At 37.1% G+C, this 21,237-nt stretch overlaps 1 protein-coding gene and 1 pseudogene across 1 annotated transcript in view; both read left to right on the forward strand.

The window, feature by feature from the left end:
* The window catches only part of LOC145268741 (uncharacterized), a 284,210-nt gene that overhangs the window by 101,925 nt on the left and 161,048 nt on the right, over window positions 1-21,237 (forward strand). The window lies entirely within an intron of this gene.
* LOC145268975 (5S ribosomal RNA) lies at window positions 10,267-10,384 on the forward strand (annotated as a pseudogene).

Raw genomic sequence — 21,237 nt, forward strand, 5'->3', positions numbered from 1 at the left:
AGCAACATCACATTTAACCAGTTAAGGAACCTTATGTAGTCCCCAGCAAGTGAATTTTGAGGGGAGCGGGGTCATATTACATTATTTTATTATCTGAAGAATAATAATAATAATAATAATAATAATAATAATAATAATAATGATGATGATGATGTTTATTTATTTATTTATTCATTCATTCATTCATTCATTTTTTATTTATTTTTTTAAACTCTTTTTCACCCCAAACAAGGTGTATAGCTACTATTTGAAATCATATTTATAAGGGATTGTCAGGAGTTGAGTAGTGTGATGTCTGTTCATTTGCATGTTACTATAGTCAGAGAAGTAGTAACTCGGAAGCAAATTGCAATGTTTAGCTGTCCAAGGAAAGAAACTATTGGAATAGAAGGTTTTCTGGCATCTAGGAACCTCAATAGCGAAGGAAAGGGATTTTGCTGCGTGTCGTGTTGCTTGGGATTATTTACATCAATTGGCATAAGTACTCTGAGTTCATCAGAAGACATTCCATTAAAGTACTTATAAAATTGGCACGGGGACGCAACAATGAAACAGGTTGGAGCTTGCCCGATAGTGCGGGACCTATTTGATTTGAGACTCTTTTTTTTCTGTTCTATTCTTTTTTTACACAGTGTTTTTTTTTTTTTTTTTTACAAAGGCATCACCACATTATCAAGGCCCAGAGGCCACTCAAGGATAAGGGTTAAAGAGTGTACAGTAGAGTGGGGGAAATTATTTTTCAAGTTAAATTCAATTTGTACAATATTTTTGTTTATTAAATTGTTAGGTGAAAGTATAAAATAGTTACAAAACACCCTCTCTTCCTCATGTTAAGAATGGTCTTCTCAATAATAACGTTATTATTTGATAGATGTATAAGTTTTTTTTTTTTTTTTTTTTTTTTTTACACGGTGGTCACCACTTATCAAGGCCCGGAAGCCACTCAGGGATAAGGGTTATTGCAAGTACATTACGTTAGTGTGGAGATTTAATGAAGTGTTTACTTAAGAGGGCGGTTCATTAAGAATTTGTTAGCGTTGGACTTGAAGACATCCAAGTTGTAGTCGGTGGGAAGCAGGCAGACGGAACAGACTTCCACAGGCGTGCAGTTTAAGAAAGAAGGATATCAAAACCATAATGTGAACTAATACATACAAGGTGCCTTCAATAAGTTTCCAGACTTTTTTGTACAGGCATTTAAAATTGTCATAGACACTTAAAAATTTAAGACATTAATACAAAAATTGCTGTACATCTTATGAGATGACTGACAAATTTTACTGATGTCAGGTTCAAATGAACAGCTACAGCAGGTATTGGAATTCATCCTTCTAAAGCCTGACTGTCACAGCTGGTGAATTTTAAAAATGCAATCTGGACGTGAAGACACTTTAGAAAAATGATATGCAATAAAATTCTGTTTTAATCTTGGAAAAAATGCCACAGAAACGTATGAATGGCTTCAAACTGCTTTTAGATAATCTTCCATGAATCGAGCATCAGTTTTTGAGTGTCATAAGAGACTCAAGAAAGGCAGGGAGTCTGCGAGAGACGATGAGAGGTGTGGTAGGAATAAGGAAGTCAGAACACCAGAGTTGATGGGCCAAATAAAGAATTCCATGGATAAGGACCATCGTGTGTCTATAGAGACAATAAATGCACAGTTTGATGTCAGTGTGGGAACTGTACACACAATTATTCATGAGGAACTGAGGATGCAGAAGATTTGTGCAAATGTACCATTTCACAACTCCATCCTTGTCACATACTATTTGACCAAGATGGGCATTGACAGTTCCTCACCCTCCCTATAGTCCAGACCTTGCTCCCTGTGACTTTTGGTTATTCCCTAAGCTCAAGGAAAACCTTGAAGGCTGTCGTTATGAGACAATTGAGGAGATGAAAGAGGTTGTGATAAGGGTCATTAACACGCTCACACAAAAGGACTTCCATGGGGTCTTCCAGAAGTTGTTGGAATGGTACAATAAGTGCATCTCCTCCGGCTGCAATGCAGGAGATTACTTGAAGAGGACTAGAGTATCATGTGTGTACTATTAATAGAAGTGCCCATAATAAAAGTAAAACCTTGAATAATTATCTAAACTCGAATGTAGATATTAAGCCGACTTTACAAATTGATAATAGTTAATTATTGGATTTTAATTAATTATAAGGTGAAACTCAAATGATTCAAACTCGATAGATAACAACAAACTTCCACCCATTAATATGGGAGGGGAGATTATCATCAAGTGTCCTGAATTGTTAACTTAGCACTGGACTTACTACTTAGATATAAATAAGTCACTTGTACCCATTACCCCCCCTTTTTTTTTTTTAAATGGAGAGTAGATAATACAGTGGATGTGTTATCGGCAGCTCCAGTAACTCTCGCTTCTCCTTTTTTGTCCCTCAGTCCTCATTCAATGAGTGATTTTTCTGACAAAGGGTGAAGAAAAAGCGGCAAGACTGGAGATTGGGTGGAAATATAGTCTCTAACCCAAAATCCGATAAAAGGAACTACTTACCGTAGTCACCGGCACGTTGTCATGACGACGAAATATAAGCTATGGCATATGTTTTTCAGAAGTTAACCGTTTTAAATAAGCAGATCTTTTTAAAAAATAAAAAAATATGAAAACTTTTTTATTTGAAATATATTTTTAGGTTAAATTCAGGTTTCATGAAATATTGTTCACAAATCTTTTTAAATTTTAAATTTTTAAAATTTTTATATTAAAATAAATATTGTTCCGGGATGCATTTAATTATACGGGGAAAGACTTCTCCCTTTTGTCTTTTTCGTCACATGAATTCCATCATATGCGTATCAAAGGTTTTTTTACCAACTTTCCTCATTTTTTTTTTACAGTGTGACCATAAACCTTCTATGGTTTGGATGTGTATAGACGGGTCGATCGGATCAACAAAGTTTTCTTCATGGATGATTTCGTCATGGTAATACTTTCCATGGTCGAAGTGGTCCAGGCCTTTATAAGCTGCCCATCCATCAGATAAAATCCGTGTCCCTGGTAGGATCCACGAATTAATTATCGGGAATAGAGTGTCCCGATCCCTGCTTTCGACTCTGGTAATATTACATAGATTCGAGCCCCATTCGACGGCTCCGAACACCCAGACACCCTTCTTAACTCGTCCTCTGTTATACTTTCTTTTAAGAAAGTATGATTCGTCTATTTCTACTTCTTTCGGCTTGTTTTCTTCGTCAATCCCACCAAGCATAATTGGATGATTGAGGAGATCTTCCTCGCAAATCTCACGGATGAAATTCATCCAGTCAACAATCGTGTGAGAATCGGCATCACCTATCTCTCTTCTGATCATAGCATGTGGTAGCTCTAGGCTCCAACAAAATATTACTATCAAAATTTGATGGTTTTCAAAAAACGAGCCTTTCCTGACAGAATTGGCTGATCTACACGATGGACATCTCCAAATGAATCCATCTATCTTTTTTGTAGCTTTATAGAAGAATCGCTGTTTTTCACATTTGTCGCAGAAACTGCTGTTCATTATAAGTCCCAAAGAGGCAGCCGTTTTTATCGCGTCATCCTTTAACGAGGATAAATATGCGAAAGTCTATTTCTTTTCTTTTATTTCATCAAATGTACATATTTGATTAACAATTGTTTCCTTATTGGCATAATCCATACTCGTGAAAATTAATAGATTTCAATTTTTTTCCCAAAATATTGAAAGAATACACGTTAAAATAAATGGAAATTATTGAAAGAATACACTTTAAAATAAATGGAAATGAACAAATTATAATTTTTTCAAAAAATATGAAACAGAATAGACGTGAAAATTTTTAAATTGCAATACCTGGCGCGTGTTTAATGAATTTGTATAATTTATAATAACTCACATGGTTTAATAATCACGTGATTCAATTTAATTTAAATTGAAAAAAAAAGGTTTTCATATTTTAAAATTATACAAAGTTCTATTAATATATTAAAAAATATTTTTAATATGTTCTGATAATTTATTCTGATTTTCTGAGCTTAAAATAAAAAAATATATATGAATCCTGAATTTAACCTAAAAAAAATATTTTAAAATAGCGCGATACCAAAATCCTGAATTTAACACAAAAAAAAATATTTTAAAATAGCGCGATACCAAAAATGTATGAGCACCAAAATTTAAAATAAAAAGTTTTCATATTTTTTTTTTTTAAAAAAGATCTGCTCATTTAAAAAAAATAAAAAGTTTTCATATTATTTAATTTTTGAAAAGATCAAAATAAAAAAGTTTTCATATTGTTTATTTTTTTAAAAGATCTTATTTAAAACGGTTAACTTCTGAAAAACATATGCTACAGCTTATATTTCGTCGTCATGACAACGTACCGCTGACTACAGTAAGTAGTTCCTTTTATCGGATTTTGGGTTAGAAACTATATTTCCACCCAATCTCCAGTCTTGCCGAAAAAGCTGCTTAAAGGTCGGTAGTACTTGGTGACCAGTAATCTGAGATGTCGGAAATTTTTCTGTCTCTGTCTGTCCTTGTGGCCATGTCACTAGTAAGGGTGCTGGAGGTAAACGTTTTGTCTGGGCTGACGTTATCCGTCTGATAGTCAGGGACCCGAAACTTGGATTAACCATTAAGGAGGCTGTCCTATCAGCAGGCGCAAAGTACTGGGACTGCTGTATTGCCATTTGGTGAGTGGATCTGGACCATGCAGTAGTCTCTGGTGGGGCCTCTCGATGCCATACTAGTGGGTAATTGTTACGGCTTTACCTTTTCATGTGCTACAAAAAAAAAAAATTTCCTGTCTTTTTCTCTCTTACTTTCCCTCTCTGTACTGCTCTAACCAAGTATGCCGACCTATTCCACAAATCCCAAAACCTCAACATGAAATATCTCCAGAATAAAAACTCGATTAAACCTAGAACCCCATCTTCCAACGTAGACCCCTACTACCAGGTCTCCTTCTCCAACATCAGGGGTCTACGTTCCAACCTTCCAGAGGTTGAAACCCAATTACAGGAGACGAAACCGAACATGTTATTTCTAAGTGAAACTGGAATAGGGCCGACCACTTCCCTAGATGAGTTCATAATTACCGGATACTCTAATTTAACAGCTAAATCTGACCCCCAAGATCACCATGGGCATGGAATATGTGCCTACATTAAGGATGGCTTTTTTTTTTTTTTTTTTTTTTACACAGTGATCACCACTTATCAAGGCCCGGAAGCCACTCAGGGATAAGGGTTATTGCAAGTACATCACATTAGTGAGGAGATTTTATGAAGTGTTTAATTAGGGGGGGCGGTTCATTAGGAATTTGTTAACATTAGACTTGAAGACATCCAAGTTGTAGTCCGGAGGGAAGCAGGCAGACGGAACAGAGTTCCACAGGCGTGCAGTTCTAAGAAAGAAGCTTTGCTCATGAAATCCGCGTTTTGATTTAGGCACAGATATAGAGTGGGGGAAATTTTTCACAGTGGATTCAGCTAGACGGGTGTTTTTCGTGAAAGATTGGCGAGGGGGGACCAGGGATTGGAGTTCAGACGAGCACCTGCCATGAAAATAACGATAAAACAAGGATAGGCTCGCAACGTCTCTTCTGTGGAAGAGGGGTTGCAGGGTAGAGAAAAGGGCATCCCCCACTAAATCACAAAGTCTATTTTGTACTCTGTCAAGGCATGATAGGCTGTTTTTAGCAGCTCCTGCCCAGATATGGCAACAGTGTTCCATCCTTGGCCGTACTTGGCTTTTATATAGATAGAGAATTGCATCAGTAGTGAGATATCTTCTGGAGCGGTAGAAGGATCCCACCATCTTTCCTGCGACCTTGGCAACAGACTTGATGTACGTGTTCCATTTCAGATCAGGAGTAAAGGTCAAACCCAGAAGCTTGTCAAAACACGGGGCCTCACCCAGACGAGAGCCATCCATCACAATTGATGCCAGCTGGGGATCAGAGCGTTGATGATGTAAGGATAGGAGTTTGGTTTTAGATGCATTAAAGGTAACTAGCCACATCTTCCCCCACTGAACCACGCGCTCGAGATCAGAGGAGAGAGAATCCGAGAGAACTTCGTCATTTACAGCCTTTGATGTGTTGCCGTAGATGGTCGTGTCATCAGCATAGATGTCAACGAATGATTTAAGTATGTGTTTAGGGAGGTCATTGATGTAGATCAGGAAGAGAGTTGGGCCCAGGATTGACCCCTGAGGGACTCCAGCATTTATATTGCAGGCCTCCGATTTTTGTCCATCTACCACTACTCTTATGAATTCCTGTGTGGCAGGGATATCTCTAGAGAAGATCCTATATTTACCCTATATGTGCTTCAGGGTTGCACTTGCTAACACAACTGCATTTATATTTGCCCTCTATCGGCCCCACAACAGCGGAGCATATCTGAGAAAATAAGACCACATACTGTCTGCACATCCCTCGGCTAACATCCACATCTGTGGTGACTTCAACTTCCATAATGTGGAATGGCTGACTCATTCAAATAAGACAGACGATGAGGGGAGGTTTTGTCATGATTTTGCCATTGCTTATGACCTCACTCAGATTGTTCGCGAACCCACTCGTGTGCCCGATACACCCGGTCAATATGCAAGCCTCCTAGACCTTTTTCTCTCAACTTCCCCTGAGCTATGTTCATGTTCCGTTCATTCTCCTCTAGGATCCTCCGACCACTTTGTCGTATCAGTTAAGATAAAAACGAAATGTAAGAAGTCCCCAGACGTACCCCTCCACCGTACTGTATACCCATACTCTATGGCTGACTGGGATAGCTTCCGTACATTCATATCTGATTTACCTCTGCACTCCATTTTTAAAAAGGAAGTGTCCTCTATAGTATCAGATCTGACCGAATGGTTAATTGTAGGCATAGACCAATTCATACCATCTAAAAAATTCCAACAAAAACCTAACAGCCAGCCATGGTTCTCCCCGGAATGTGCTGCTGCTATCGTGCACAGAAATCACTTTTAGATGCACTGAGACTAAAGCTGCTTTCAGGACTGCCAGCAACCACTGTAAAAGAGTAATAAAAAATGCAAGAGAGCTATATGTCCAGTCTGCTAAATCCAAGGTAGCTGATCAGCGGCTTGGTTCCCACCAGTTTTGGCAAATAACAAATAGGATCCTGAACAGAAGTGTGCGTTCTATCCCAACCATTATCAATGGACCAGACGTCATCTCGTCAGTGTCAGACAAGGCCAAACTATTTGCAAAGAACTTTGCAGCTAATTCTACCCTATGCGACGAAGGCCATCAACTCCCCATGTTTCCTCCTATAACACAGAACAAGCTAGGTAACATACAAATATCCGTGCATGAGGTCGCCAAGCTAATCAAGAACCTAGATTCCAGTAAAGCAATTGGCCCTGATGGCATCCCAATTATAGTGTTAAAAAAGCTCCAACCAGATCTTGCTCCCATACTTACAAAACTATTTAAGCGCTGCCTTAAGGAGAAGTGCTTTCCGACTCTCTGGAAGACTTCATCAGTTTGCCCTGTATTTAAGAATTCAGGTGATAAGTCATCTCCCTCTCAGTACAGACCAATAAGTCTCCTGTATATTATGAGTAAGTTGCTGGAATCCATATTAAATAGAGAAATAGTCAACCACCTCAGCAGGAATAACCTTCTTAGTGACACACAATATGGTTTCCGCTCTGCAAGATCTACCGCAGATGTGCTGACGGTTATATCCCACAGGATTAGTGAATCTCTTGACAAAGGCTTCCTTTCTAGGGCAATTGCTCTTGACATATCAAAAGCCTTCGACAAGGTATGGCATAAGGGTCTACTTCACAAGATTTCCAGCTACGGTATAACTGGAAATGTTTTCTCAATCATTAAATCATTTCTCTCCGATAGGCTCATAAGAGTAGTGGTAGATGGACAAAAATCGGAGGCCTGCAATATAAATGCTGAAGTCCCTCAGGGGTCAATCCTGGGCCCAACTCTCTTCCTGATCTACGTCAATGACCTCCCTAAACACATACTTAAATCATTCGTTGACATCTATGCTGATGACACGACCATCTACGGCAACACATCAAAGGCTGTAAATGACAAAGTTCTCTCTGATTCTCTCTCCTCTGATCTTGAGCGCGTGGTTCAGTGGGGGAAGATGTGGCTGGTTACCTTTAATGCATCTAAAACCAAACTCCTATCCTTACATCATCAACGCTCTGATCCCCATCGGGCATCAATTGTGATGGATGGCTCTCGTCTGGGTGAGGCCCCGTGTTTTGACAAGCTTCTGGGTTTGACCTTTACTCCTGATCTGAAATGGAACACGTACATCAAGTCTGTTGCCAAGGTTGCTGGAAAGATGGTGGGATCCTTCTACCGCTCCAGAAGATATCTCACTACTGATGCAATTCTCTATCTATATAAAAGCCAAGTACGTCCAAGGATGGAATACTGTTGCCATATCTGGGCAGGAGCTGCTAAAAACAGCCTATCCTGCCTTGACAGAGTACAAAATAGACTTCGTGGCTTAGTGGGGGATGCCCTTTTCTCTACCCTTCAACCTCTCTCCCACAGAAGAGACGTTGCGAGTCTATCCTTGTTTTATCGTTATTTCCATGGCAGGTGCTCGTCTGAACTCCAATCTCTGGTCCCCCCTCGCCAATCTTTCACGAAAAACACCCGTCTAGCTGAATCCACTGTGAAAAATTTCCCCCACTCTATATCTGTGCCTAAATCAAAACGCAGATTCCATGAACAAAGCTTCTTTCTTAGAACTGCATGCCTGTGGAACTCTGTTCCGTCTGCCTGCTTCCCTCTGGACTACAACTTGGATGTGTTCAAGTCCAACGTTAACAAATTCCTAATGAACCGCCCCCTTAAGTAAACACTTCATCAAATCTCCACACTAACGTAATGTACTTGCAATAACCCTTATCCCTGAGTGGCTTCCGGGCCTTGATAAGTGGTGATCACCGAGTAAAAAAATAAAAAATAAAAAAATAAAATAAAATAATATGAAAAATGTCTGGAAACTTATTGAAGGCAACTCATATATGCGCACACAGATTCTGTTCCAAACACCAAGCTCCATTACAGTCAGCCATTGTTTTTTTTAACAATGATGTAATTGAATAGACTTTTGTTACCGTGAGGATTTTATTTCTTGACAAGATGGAACAAAGTCTATCAAGGTTCATTACATTTTAGAATATACTAGCGGGGGTACCTGGTATTGCCTGGGTGTGGAGAGGTGGTGTTGAAAGGAACCCCGGTAAGTATCCCAAGTGGAGAGATAAAAAAACAAAACATGACGTCTTTGCTGTTGTATCCATCGCCAAACCAGAAGTGGCGAAGGTTTAAATTAAGGCTAGTCAATCAAAAAGAGGGGATGACTTTAAAAAATATTGGCGAAAAAAGCGACCCCTCCTTGTAGAAAAGTGCCAAGTTGAGGGTGAAGGAATTAATGTTTTTAGCCAATTTTTCGATATTTGTCGTCCGAAGGGTAAAGCTTCAAAACGATACTGATCTCGTGAAAATCTGTCACCTCTGTCGAACGTTTTAGGCATACATAGAAACATACATACATACATACATACATACGTACATACATTTAAACGGGCAGGTGAGATTTATATAATAGAAGATTAGACCTACACACACCACTGCATGCTTATTAAGCCTTATCCTCGAGTGACCTCCGGACCATGATAAGTGATGACTCCTTTGTAAAAGAAAAAAAAAAAAAAAAACTCTCTCTTCTGAAATAAGATGCTGGTGAAAAGTAAAGAGAACTTCTCTCACTAGATTTCGAAGTTGGTTTTGTACTCTCCCAAACGGTAAAGAATGCCCTGAGCAGCACCTCTTCCAATGTGGTAATAGTATTGCATTTTAGGTAGTATTTTGACTCATTTTTAGTTAAAGCAATTTTGAGTGGAAATCGCTCCAAAGGAGGTATGAATCCACTAGATGTAAATGGCTAGAATAATACTTCATTGTTAAAAACCAGTCAACAATAATTGGTAGCAGGATAGATTCCCACTTGGAAAACAATATTGCTGATGAAATGTGAGGACTAAAAAAGAAAATAAGAGAAGCGAGAGTTATGAGACTGACGAAAGTAAACTCAAGGTCACTTTTTTTTTTTACACGCAAACACTTTTATACTCTCTTACACACGCACACACACACACACACACAAACATACGCACACACAAACGTACGCACACACAAACGTACGCACACACACACACACACACACATATATAATTATTTACTATAATAATATATATGGCATAATCACGTTTGACACACAGGTTCCCGTCAGATCACCAAAGTTAAGCAATGATGAGCCTGGCCAGTACTAGATGGGTGACCATTTGGGACTTCCAGGTACTGTATGTGCTCTTCGCTTATCTCGGCATTGTTTCCAGTCGTCCTGAACTTCTTGACACTGAACTCAAGCAGTGTCAATTCAGGAAAGGTGTGGTTGGGGATTGCGCAACCATTGCCTCACAATTACATACGCAGCTGCCCCTACAGGGGGTATCCTTTGTCTTTCGAGACTGAACGGAGGCATCGATAATAATTGCTAAATACCTACTGACAATAGTGTTTCATCCTTTCGGGAATCATCACTGCAGGGTATCACGATTAACACCGGTCGAGAGAGTTGGACCTGGCAACAAAGCCATCTCTGACTCCATTAGCAAGGACCAAATCCATTCGGCCACTGTTAACCACGAGAAATATTGTTGAAATTTAAACATTTATTTTTAAATGTTTTTAACGTCTGTCAGATTGATCTAATCATTATATGATGATCTGCTCATGCGAGCTAAATTGACCAACTTCATTTCAAGTGTAAAGTGTTCAACGATAAGAAACGAGTTTCTTAAAGGAGCTGGCATAATTATTTACTATAATAATTATTAAATATATGAATATATATACTAGCAGTTCAGCCCAGTTTTGCTCGGGCCCTATGTACTGTTCATAACTTGCCCTATGTATGAATACACTTTATGTAAGATTTCAAATGTTTGGACCAAAATTTGTCTGAGTAATTTCATAGAGACCGTAGAGATAAACTTTTTTAAACTTTGATCCCAATTTTGACCCCTTAACATTTATTATTTTGGCCTCAAATCAAAATACAAAGTTTTACCCATGTCCAAGTTAACTACAGCTAAAGTTTCAAGTGTTTAGACCCAGAATTGGCGGAGAAATTAGCTAGACACTGCAAAGGTAAAATCTTTTGAACTTTGACTCCTTGCCAGCTCAAATTATTGACCCAAACCGATTAAAAAGCTTGCCCCATCTTTGAATACCCTTTATGTAAAATTTCAATTCTTTAGACAAGAAATTGGCCGAGTAATTTGGTAGAGACCACAGAGGTAAAAAAATTTTAAAACTTTGACGCCGATTTTGACCGCTTAACATTTATTTTTTTGGGCTCAAATCAAATTAAAATTTTCATCCATGTTTAGTCAAATTCCCAAGATCAATGTTTATTTCTTTTTTTTCTCAATTTTGACCTCTTAGCAGCAACTTTTACCGACTAAAACCAAATCAAAATTTTTCTATAGGCCTAAATCTCCTACTGATCTCTAGGGATAAGTTTATCTTTAGTTGAGTATTGACAACTAAATATTTTCGATGACTAGTTAAATAGAAAAATTAAGAGCCCAAACCATGTGATTTTTGGAATATGATATATTTGTTCCATGACAAGTACGTACATCATAAAGATTTTTCTGTATTTTTTTAATAAGTGTAATTTTAAATACGTACTGAATTTTATGCTGAGATTTGAAGGTATAATAAACATTTAAATTTCTTAAGGCGTTTTTTAAACAGCTCTCGTTAAATAAAACGTGTATATTGTTCTATCAAACGTTTATTGCTTGAATGGTTTGACTTTGCTCGTTTTATTAAAAAAGAAATAAAGGTTGAAAAGATATTTTTCACTCGAATTGGAAGATTGTCAGTGAAAAAAAAAAACAATCACCAAAAGAAAAGCGTTTCATTATTTCTAGTCGTCACTTGAAAAAATAACTTGCAAATGAAACTGTTTCACTCTCAATGCCCTATATATCAAGTTTCAGTTCTGTAGACCAAAAATTGACAGACGAGTTTTGTAGCGACCTTCTGTACACACACAGACAAGGTCACTTTTATATATATATATATATATATATATATATATATATATATATATATATATATATATATATATATATATATAGTCATATTAGCATTGTTACTAACAATTGTTACTAGCAATTTTTCATTTTTCTATTTCAGCATTTTACCTGATGAATAAAGCCTTATTATCTGGTTTTCATTCGTCTTCCACGTTCCGAATCATTGGACACATTGGCTGTGTACATTCAACAACTTCCTGAGGTCAATCGACTGTCCACCAACTAGCAAACTAGACTTTCTTACCAATTACACCTCCCATCCAGTGCACAAATTACTAGCAAATTGTGACATATGAATCAGCCATTGCTAAGCTTCAGCCTCTTTTCATAAATCCCTCTAACATTGTTCATTCTAGACATCTTTTGGCAACCTCTAAGCAGGAGCCTGGTGAAACGATTGAGGATTTCTTACAGAAGCCAGATTCACTTACTGTGGATTGCTGCTTTGAGGTAGTAATGGCCGAAGAACATTGTGACCAAGCAGTTTGTGATGCCCTCATAACAGGTATTCGCTCTCCTACAATTTAACGACTCTTAGAAAGGACACTCAATTTGAGGACACTCAATTTGAAAAACGCTTCCAACTTTGCTCGTTCTCAAGAAACAGCCCAGAAATAAACCGAATCTTATATCAACCTCACACCATGTGGCGCTACCACCAAACCATCAGTGACTTGAGCTTTCTTGTGCTTCCATGTTTCGACTGCAGCGAGGAAAAAATGTTTTTTTTTTTGCGGTAATCAACGACATCCACAAATTAAATGTCCTGCCCGTGATGTGGTCTGTAGAAGCTGCAGCACGAGGGGACGTTTTCAATTAGTCTACTGATCAAATCGCTCCCCTAAAAAGGTGACTTCTGCTTGTGAATCATCAATTGCATCTGTTGTAACCGCTGCATCACCTGATTGTCTGTCGAAAGCCGTAATTAAACTTTTAGTGAATGGAATAATCCTGGAGGTTCTGGTGAATACTGGTAACTCAGAAAACTATATATCATCGAATATCGTCCATAAGTACAACTGACCAACACAAACTTCTTGCATGGAGATATTAATGGCATCAACAGCCTTATCAAGCAGTACATTAGGTCACTGCTATACAACATTAGCATATAAAATGTTTACTTACCCGCGTTTCAAATTTTCAGTCCTTTCTTTTTGCTCAGATATCTTACTTGGCTATGACTTTCTCAAACTATACTCTAAGGTAGAAATACCCTTTGAGGGGTCACAAAGATCCCTTCTCTGTATGCGCCGTTCTTCACCACTTATTTCTCCACCACTATTCAAACATTTATTGCCTAGTTGTAAGCCTATTGCTACAAAATCCAGAAGACACGCACCAGCAGTTTATACAATCCAAAATTCATGACCTTCTAAAAGATGGTGTTATCGAACCCTCTCGCTCTCCTTGGAGGACATGTTCTGGCAACCAGTAACGATCGACACAAACCAACAACCATCAACCGGTTCACGTACCTTGATGCTTATTCTTTGCTACTAACAACTGATGAACTAGTCAAAAAAATCGCTCACTATTCTGTTTACAGCTCTGGCCTCCTCAGTAAAGATTCAGAAAAAGCTACAGGATGATGCACGAGTGCTTGGTTTGCAGGTCTGCGAAGAGACAAAGAGAATAATGCGCTGTATTGGAGAAGAATGAACAAAATCCGAGAATGCTTTGTTGTCAGGACAAATGGTGCGTCAACATGGGGTTACCAGTCTTACATCTGTTCAAGTTCTAAAGTATGGGCGTTCAGAGGGAGGGAGGACGTGATCTGTCTGATGAATATAAAAAAGGGGATTGCCTCGCCCCATCTGCATTATAACCCCCGCCATGAGCTACCATTACAATGTATATATATATGATTATTTAAAAAATATTCTAAAATTCATACAAAAACACTCTATTATCAGACAGTTGTTTCTGTCATTTAAAAAATATATGGTAGCCAATCACCTCTTAATGTTATTAAATGTTAGGTTAGTTTATTGTTAGTTAGTGCGAGAAATGAGCTTAACGTGTGTGTGTGCGTGTGTGTGTGCGTGTATATATATATATATATATATATATATATATATATATATAAATATATGTAAGGTGTCTCCAAAAATATACTCATCATACTTTAACTATTATCAGCCTTGTTTTGACAACAATGATCATCAATTTGAACACTTGCGAACATGATTCTTCAATTATATTTGTCTTCTGTATTCGAAACTGTTTGATTTCATTCTATGTCAATAAATAAATTCATTCAAAATGTGAGTACATGAGTACATTTTTTGAGACACCCTATATATATATATATATATATATATATATATATAGGGTGTCTCAAAAAATGTACTCATGTACTCACACACACACACACACACACATTTATATATATATATATATATATATATATATAAGTGAACGTGTCTGTGTGTGTGTGTACATTTCCCTATGCCATAACTCTGTCTATCTTTTGTCTACAGACTTAAAATTTGATATACAGAGTACTGAGATTTGGGAAAATCGATGTGATCGGTTTTTGGCCAGAAATTTGGCGATTAAGGGGTCAAAGTTCAACGATTTGACCTTTGAGAACTCTACCAAACTCCTCCGACAATTTTGGGTCTATGCGCTTGAAATTTTAGATATAGGTTCCTTGGACATGGATCTAACTTAATAACTTGATTTGAGCCCAAAACAATAAATTTTAAGGGGTCATAATAAGGTTCAAAGTTAAAAAAAATTGACCTCTGCGGTCTTTTCCAAATTACTCAGACAATTTCTGGTCTAAATATTTGAAATTTTACATAAAGGGTATTCAGAGATAGGGCAAGCTTTTTCATTAGTTTGGGTCGAAAATTTTTAGTTACCAATACATAAATGTATGTATGTATGTCTGTTTGCATGTCTGCCTTAAACTTTCAATAGAGGCGACGGATTTTACCAAGATCAGTATCGTTTAAAGTTCGACCTTTCATACAAATATCGAAAAATTGGCTAAAAACATTAATATCTTCCCCTTCAACTAGGCACTTTTCTACAGGGGGGGGGGGGTCACTTTTTTCGCCAATATTTTTGGAAATTATCCTCTCCTTTAGATTGTCTAGCCTTAATTTTAAAAAATGGCGCTTCCGGTTTGGCAGTGATCGTAACAGCTAAACATTAGGTTTTACCCCGTTCTTTTCCTCCTTTGCGGTACGGGTTCGAGCCTGCCTTCCTACTACCACTTTTTCTTTTTTTTGCTCAACATACACATCCAAACACTCGAGCAACACCGGGCTGAAATGCTAGTATATCTATAAAAGTGAAAGTGTCTGTGTGTGTGTCTGTCTGTCTGTGTGTCTGTGTACATTTCCCTACGCAATAACTCTGTCAATTTTTAGTCTGCAAACTCGAAATTTGATATATAGGGTACTGAGATTTGGGAAAATCGATGTGATCGGTGTTTGGCCAGAAATTTGGCGATTAAGGGGTCAAAGTTCAACGATTTCACCTTTGAGAACTCTACCAAACTCCTCCGATAATTTGGGGTCTAAAAACTTGAAAATTTAGATATAGGTTCCTTGGACATGGATCTAACTTAATAACTTGATTTGAGCCCAAAACAATAAATGTTAAGGGGTCATAATAGAAGTCAAAGTTAAACAAATTTACCGTTTTTTTTGTTTTTTGTTTTTTTTGTTCAGCATACACCTCCAAACACCCAGGCAACGCCGGGCATACATGCTAGTATATATATATATATATATATATATATATATATATATGTGTGTGTGTGTGTGTGTGTGTGAATCTGTGTGTGTGTGTTTGCTTGATACGTAAGTAGAACTAGGTAGTAAGTTTCGAAAATATATATGGCAATTAAGCTTTACAGACTTTTACATGTTTTATCTGTGAGGATTCGTCAGTTTAACCTGGCAAGGATGAACTGCAGAAAATTATGTGTAGCTTAATTGTTATATATTTTTCAAAACTTAATTCATATATATATATATATATATATATATATATATATATATATATATATATAGAGAGAGAGAGAGAGAGAGAGAAAGAGAGATAATGTTTCACTGTATCACAGCTTTTCAGTGTGGCTAGACTCACAACAACTTCAAGCCAGGATTGAAACTCGACCGCCTAGGTGATAGTCAGCGCTTCTGTTATGTTATTTGACTGCTGCTAAGATGAGTATGCGAAATTACAATGATTAAACATTGTCCAAACGCCTAAGCTCTATTTGTTAACACAAAGAGCATTGCTTTATACGCTAGAGGCAGTTTGGTCCCCAATATGTTCAACCCAAGATAGGTTGCATTATATATATATATATATAAAGAGAGAGAAACATAGTGATGGATAAATTGACAGATAGATTGGTAGATAGACAGAAAGATATATAGATAAACATATAGACGGACAGATATCCGATTTCTTCATTCACACTGTATCAATCGGATGATTCTGTTGTTAGCATTGGTTTTTCTGATATCTTTCAATTAGAAAAAGTTCTTTTCTCAGAAAGACATTAGGTATTTACAGGAGGGCCCATATGATGGTTGCCAACTTCACTGCCTGAAAGTGTTTCTGTGGAACGGACTGGATTCGAACTTAGCATGCATGGGTTGTCAGTCGGTCGACTTAACCACTTAGCCACTGTCACCTTGGAATCTTAAATGTTTAACTTGCATAGTTCTTTGTCTACGATGTTTTAGCTTTTATATAGGTTTCTTCTGTTTCTTTTAAAGTCATTAGTTTGCAAAAGTTGTGTATCGTCTCTGTTCGTTTGAGCCAACGAGGCGTCTCTTATCTAAGATAACAAATCGTTTATCTGTGTAAACTTGTTCAATGCAACGCATAATTTCTGATGCATCTTAAGTCATTGCATACTTTGGCAAAAAAAAAATGCTAAGTGATTTTAACATGTGTTGTATATTTGTATATGTCGATTAAATATGCAATATCTGTTCAAATGAAATGCAGAGACATTGTATCAAAGATGAAAAAGAAAAAAACAAATACAGGAAAAATAAAAAAGAAAACGAGATTGACCAGTTTCATTCAGATCAACAAACGTTTTCAGGAAAAAGTGATGGAAACTGGTCAATCTCTTGTTTAGCTGCTTTTTATTTTTCCTGTCTTTTTATGTGTTTCTATTTTGTGTGTTTTTTCTTTATTTTGTGTGGTTCTATTTTATGTGTTTTTTCTTTTTGTGTCTGGTTCTATTTTGTGTTTTTTTTTCTTTTTTTTGTGTGTGGTTCTATTTTGTGTGTTTTTTCTTTTTTTGTGTGGTTCTATTTTGCGTTTTTTTTCTTTATTTTTGTGTGGTTCTATTTTGTGTGTGTTTTTTTTTCTTTTTGCATGTGGTTCTATTTTGTAGGTTTTTTTTGTGTGTGGTTCTATTTTGTGTGCTTTTTCTTTTTGTGTGTGGTTCTATTTTGTGGGGTTTTTCTTTTTTTGTGTGTGGTTTTATTTTGTGTGTTTTTTCTTTTTTTGTGTGGTTCTATTTTGTGTGCGTGTGTGTTTTTTTGTGTGGTTCTATTTTGTGTGTTTTTTCTTTTTTTGTGTGGTTCTATTTTGTGTGTTTTTTCTTTTTGTGTGTGGTTCTATTTTGTCGGTTTTTTCTTTTTTTGTGTGTTTTTTCTTTTTTGTGTGGTTCTATTTTGTGTGTTTTTTCTTTTTTTGTGTGTGGTTCTATTTTGTGTGTTTTTTCTTTTTTGTGTGGTTCTATTTTGTGTGTGTGTGTTCTTTTTTGGCAACAGTTTTTCGAATACTGATCTGATTTTACAATCAATTTTTCCATTTTATCTTTCATACATTCTGTCTCCACCACATTTCATTTTATGAGATATCCTGCATTTTGCGTAGTGCTTTTAACATGAGCTGTATATTGCAACCTAAATTGTTTGGATATACAAGCATATACGAAAAATGAGTTTCAGTTTTTGTTATAACCTTAGTTACAAAGGAAAACAGAACACGGGAATAGAGTAGAATAACGTATTAACAAGAACATACAAAAATGTGAGTTATTTGTCTCACCAACGAACAAACTCTGCTGGTTCTCCAGATCTACATTAATGCGTTGCCTTCCAGTATACATTGTATATGCATCAGTTTATTCATAAGTAATTCCGCTACAACATCCCTTCCCCCCAAGCTGTTTACTCCAAAAGGTATATCAGTATTTCTTTCTCTTTGGGTAGACTATAAGTGGGTTTGTGAACTTCCTTTTTCTGCCAGAACGCTGTGGTTCTGGTGTAGTTTTGGGAGGCTCAATATCAAATGTGTCGTAGACAGTTTCAGTAGCTTCTACTTTTTGTGGCAAATCATCTTTATTCTCCGTTATATGTTTCCATATCTGGTTCACATGTCTTTTGTGCTTGAATTTCGGACCCTCGATTATGTAGATAATGTTGCTAATCCTCTCTATTATCCTCTCCAGTTCCCAAAAGGAAACATTATTTCTAAGATACTTGAAGTAAATTTTATCTTCAAGGTTGTACTTTTTGAGAGGTACAGAAGAGGTTCTATTTTGTGTAGTTTATCTCGGCAACAGTTTTTCAAATACTGATCTGATTTTACAACCAAACATAATTTCTGCTGGTGATCAGGCTGCTGGTGTGTTAGGGTTTGCAGTAATCTGATAAACTTGGAGAAACTTGTAGAGACTTTTCTATGAGTGAGCCATAAGCCTTCTTTAGTACCATTTTTACTGTGTCCATAAAGCTGAACGCTTCATGGACACAGTAAAAATGGCACTAAAGTAGCTATTAGAAAGGACTTGTCCTGCCTTAATAGAGTTCAAAATAGACTTTGTAGCCTCATAGGAGATGTCCTTTTCTCTTCCCTTCAACCTCTATCTCACAGAAGAGATGTTACGAGTTTGTCTCTGCTTTATCATTATTTTCCTGGCAAGTGCTCGACTCAGCTTCAATCTACGGTCCCTGCTCGCCAAACTTTCACAAGAAACACTCATCTAGCTGAAAACACTATCAATAATTCCCCCCACTCTTTATGTGTGCCTAAACCTAAATGTAGATTCCATGAACAAAGCTTCTTTCTTAGAACTGCACGCCTGTGGAATTGTCTTCCGTTTTCCTGCTTTCCAGCTGACTACAATATGGTTGTCTTCAAGTCCAACGTAAACAAGTTCTTGATGAGCCAAGTTAACAAATTTACCGAATTTCCATTACTAACGATTACTATATTGTCCAATTGACTACTGTACACTCTTAACCCTTATCCTCGAGTGGCTTCTGGGCCTTGATAAGTGGTTTTGCCTATGTAAACAAAAAAGCTTGGCCATTGTGTTGTGAGATGTTTTTAGGTACATCTTGCAGAATTCTTTCATCTCTGAAAAAGTCAATTAGGTGGCATTACTAACCAAACAATCAACACCAAAACGAGCAAATAATTGGTTACCGCTGTGATGGATTGCCTACATCTTAGCACCTCTGACCATTTGGAGAAACTATCCACCACTATCAAGTAGTTAGTGGTCCCGCTACGTCTATATGTATCTTAAACCATGATTGTTCGGATTTTTACCAGGATTTGTGAGTAATGGGTGATGCCTTTGCTACCCTTTACATGTTTTAACCATATTGGTGATATCTTGGTTTATATACAGCCAGTAAACAAAACTGCGCATCAAACATTTCATCCGGCTAGTGCCGAGATGACTCATGTGGAAATCTTTAAGTATTCGCTTTTGCAGAGTTTTAAAGATAATGACTCTTTCACTATAAAGCAGGACATGGTCGCAGACTCAGTAGATGTCTAAAGTAAAAATTCTCTTGTACTAATTTTGTAGTTTTGATAAATTCATCATTCACTGCTTCTGTCTTTATTACTTGAAGGATCATTGGTAGTTTCCTTTATTATGTTGCGAATCATTGTTTTAATTTTACTATCTATGCGTAATGCGGCGATCACCAAGTCCTCACTTGTCTGTCTATCAAGCTCTTGGTTGATTTTTTTCTAGGGACGCAAATGGCACATAACGTTTTCTTTTGAATACAGGTTGCATATTTTGCTTTAATCTTAGTTCCGCATGTATTTACCCAGACTAGCTGCGAACACTTCTGTGAATTATTTTTTAAGTCTGAGATTAAATTCTCTGTTTCTGATGAAAATGTTTTTTCTCTTTTGCAAAATGTGGTTATTGGGATAAGTTGAAAAAGTATGAATTGAACTCATGTATCCAGTCTGACCCGACTAAATTTGTGGCATTCTTTGAAATGTAAACTTTAAATTTTTTAGTTTACTTCAGGGAAAAGAAGACGGTACATATACAGAAGAAGAAGTGGGTTGACAAAATCCTTGATTGGACAGGGAAAACCTTTGATGTTACCGAGACACTATCCCAAAATCACACCAGGTGGTCCACCATTCATCCACCATGCAGTGCCTCTATGACTTTGGTGGAAATAGTAGCAGTATTCCAACATCTCACAAAGGGTTAATCTGAGTGTGACAAAAATAAAAATTGTCTCAGTCTAGAAAGATCTTCCTTTTATCTAATGGCAAAAAAGATGGAGCACAGCATCAAAAAAGACATTAAATCTTGCTCCCGGCCAAAAGGCCCATATCAGATATCCATTAATAACTGAGACAACATTTTACAGCTGATGAGATGATCACCAAAGTGCTCCAGCAGAGAGAAAAAGAGAATAGACAGTGGACCTTGGGTTTACTTTGGCTATCCTCGTAACCCACTTCTCTTATTTTGTCCTTTTGTCCTCACTTTCTTGCAAAGAGAGAATAATTTGTTTTTTTCTGGGTTGGAATCCATCTAACACTTATCATTGGCGGGTTAAATATCAATATCGATAAAGGTTTTATCACTCTATGATGAACCCCTCCCTGGACTTTAGCCATCTATCTCTGTCCGGAGCTATCCATTGCCATGTGGGACCCATGTATTGTATCAGGTCGTCCCTCCATCTCATTCTTGGTCTTCCCTTTGGCCTCTTATGTTCACGAGGTGTCTATTCCATTGTGATAATGGACCATCTGTTGTCATGTTGTTTGGCTACGTATTTTGATGGC

The sequence above is a fragment of the Euprymna scolopes genome, chromosome 44 (genome assembly GCF_053919585.1).
Source record: "Euprymna scolopes isolate OS-2025 chromosome 44, ASM5391958v1, whole genome shotgun sequence".
Lineage (NCBI taxonomy): Eukaryota > Metazoa > Mollusca > Cephalopoda > Sepiida > Sepiolidae > Euprymna > Euprymna scolopes.